The following is a 3578-nucleotide window of genomic DNA, read 5'->3' on the forward strand; positions in this document are numbered from 1 at the left end:
TCAAAAACATTTAACAATGTTAGGATGTGTGTATGATGGCCATATCTCCTTCCATTATTATTTTTTCTTCATAAATAGGTCATTTTTATTCCCTTTTTTCTCTTTAATTGCTGAAAAATGTCTTATTGGGCATTGTTGTAATTTCATTTGTTACCTACTGTTCGACATATATTATCCCCATCATCGGTTAAACTAAATAATTTTTTTTTTCCATCATTAGATTTAGGACATATATTTGTCTTTACTGATCAACTGAAACTAATGGAAATATTTTGACTAACCACAAAAAAATAACGGGTGAGCCCTTACAGAGTGAAGGGGAATTTTCCCTGATATTGTTATCATTAAATATAATACGAGCGGAAAAGGGGCAGAGGCCCCTCTTTCCACTTTCTGCATACCAGATACCGTTATTAGGCTCCTTTATATTTGATGAATAGTCCTAGAAATTAGATTTTCAAGTAAAGGAGACATTAACATCGTGCCTTTTTCCAAAACTCATCTCATTCTAGTTTCAATAGTTCTAAGCTAGTTTTATCTTTGTCAAAAATAACAAATGCTGTAGTGAAATGAGGATTCAGAGGAATATGAATATTAGTATCAATATACCACACTTTTAGATTATTGATAAGATCTAATAGTAAATACTGCCTTATCTAATTGAAAATTCACTTTCCAAGTCCCTCACACTCAATTGATTCCAGGGTTAAGCGCTAATCTTTCAGACCAGCTATTTCTCTCGATTATCAAAAGAAATAATCAGGTATACCAAACGATGGCAGCCATAGAACTATATTGACTAATACACTATGTTGTAAATTTACAATCCCAGATACATGAAATTAGAGACTCTTTACATATTGAAAATCAAATGCACGTAGTGACTGAGTCAATCAAAGATCGTGATAATATTGTTAGAACTTAATTCCTGAATACCTATGAAGAGTAAGCTTACTTTTGCAATACTAAAAGCAATGTGAGATTGATATAATATTGTAGTTCACAGTTATACTTTTAGAAAACAAAATTGAAATGAAAGTTATATTCCAATTCCTCTTCAAGTTTCTGTTGCAATGCCCATTTCAATAAAATAGTATTCCACATTTTTATTACTGAGGGTTGAGAAGCATGTCTAATATTGAAGTATAAATATAGATCATGCGTAGAGGATCTCCTCATGTGAAGGTGTAATCTGTAGCCAAATTCAACCTTATCAGAACCACTTAACTATATGGTCATGAGACATATAAAGCTTTGAATATGGACCTCTAGGCTGCAATTGAAATAATGAAACGGTTATTATAAAAAAAAACATAGCAGAGAGTTCTATGTATGATAGATTTGATATTAACTTTCTTTATCAATAGCAGTAATGCTTGTCTTATAACAGGCTTTCGTTAACAATATCATAAAGAGCTTTATGCCATCTGCTATACCACCTCCCCCTTATTATCTTAATCACCTAAATGATGTAGCAAGCCTACGGATGTAAGCCCATAGAGAAAGCAATATAGAATTTGGTGTCTTAAGACAACACCATTCACTTTCAATTTCTCAAAATATGATTAGAGATAGAATAGCCAATTTAACATTAGCTAGAAGTGTTCTACAATTGAATAGGTAGCCTATATATCATCATCTTAGAATCCGCACTTGTCCTTCTTGGAATTTAAATTCAGATTTGCATTTTCTTAACAGGACCTTAATGGCATAATGAATTTATTTTTGGTTATTTTCTCTTGCATTCCCTGCAGAGTCTACTTTGGATAGATGGGTCTTAAGGGGAAGTTAGAATTTAAGAAAAATTCCACATAAAAACTATAATTACCAGATACAGTTAGATTATATGTAAAAGATCTTTGACATTTTATAAAACCACAATTTTGTACATAATTGGTTTATCCAGGAAATTTTTACTTACTTTCTTGAAAGAGGAAAATAACAGAATTACAGTACAATCTTTCTTCGGTTAACAGTGACATGTAGAGTTATTTATCATACATTGTTAAGAAGTGTCATACTTGTCTAGTTTGATGATTGATATCGCCAAGCCAAAGGAATTAGTTTAGTTTTACCGATTTATTTTCTTTCTGGTTGATGTGAAAAGTAAAGGTGAATCTTTTTTTATCTGTAGGCATCTTCAAATAGGAAGCTGTGCCTATCTCAGTTTCTAATTCCTAATGAGATTACAATTTAGATATATTATAAAAGTTCAAGCTTTTAGAAGTTTATATACCTGTAAAATAGAAGGTAATTGATGTTGGATGGATTTTGATCTTTCTAATCTTTTTATAGATTGCATAAGGACTATCTTGGGCAACGTTGATAATGCTGCCAAGTTAATAAATAAAACTGAAAATAAACCTAATGAATAGACAATTTTTTGCATTTTCCATTTTGGATCCAAAAGTAGACGTTTAAATATATTTCTTTTTAATTTCTTCTCTATATTTAATTTTTTTTTTACTTTAAAACTTCCAATGATGGCTGCAACATATAGATCAAGGAATATCTAGGGATGTTTTTCTATGTATTCCTAATCATATTCTAAAATCATTATAATGTTCTTGTGAAACAGGAATTCTGATAGATACTTATTATATAATACATTTATCGTCACATATATTGAATAGTATAAGAAGGATAAGAAAACACGATTCATCTAGCCTGTTATCTTGTAATTTGTTTTAAAATTTTCATCAAAAAATTTTTCCCTTTGTTTATAAATTGACTCCCCATTCACATTTAACTTGAAAGCTAACAATAAAAGGAACATATATATACTAAAGTCAGTAGAATATCGCAGTCCAATACTGAAGAATTAATGTAACCTTATTTCATACAAACTAACTCTAATTATCCTCATTTTGTCCCATCTTTCTCTACAGAGATTTTACAGATAAAGAGAAGAATTTCCATAAACCTTTCGGATTGGTTGATAACTCATAACAGGTGCCGTAATACAATCATTCTCACAGTCACAATGTAACAAACTACAACCTACACTATCCCCTAAGGTCTAAACCAAAGACTCATTACACGAGGAATGAGTTACAGAACTAAGACTCAAAACACTGGAAGGTCTAAAGGAAGAACATTTCAGCTACATACCAAATCTATTGATCCATTCAAAACCATACACCCATCTGCAATTGTGCTTTATTGAGATTATGATATGGATTTTCATTCGTCTTGTTTAATCCAGAATCCAAGAATCTTAAGTATGATTCAAGTTCACGTGAGGCTTCCTAAAGTGAGAACATTTCAGCTCCACTATACATGAAATGCCATTTGCAAATTACTTATTGTCCTCAAATATTTTCATGAGTTACTTAGTCCATTAGGAATTATCTTTCTTATCAACTCGATTCTCTTTTCACAAACTTTTTATTATCAGTGTTTATGGTTTTTCAAAGATAAGAAAATGCTCTATTTAAAATACTGACTTGTTGACATGGAAAAGAGTACTGCAAATATTATTACCTAATACAGATAGATTTATTAAAAGATTATATTACATAAAAAAAATAACCTTACTGATTTTATGAAACTACTACTTCACTCTGTTATAAAGATTT

This window comes from Palaemon carinicauda, chromosome 1 (assembly GCF_036898095.1).
Source record: "Palaemon carinicauda isolate YSFRI2023 chromosome 1, ASM3689809v2, whole genome shotgun sequence".
NCBI lineage: Eukaryota > Metazoa > Arthropoda > Malacostraca > Decapoda > Palaemonidae > Palaemon > Palaemon carinicauda.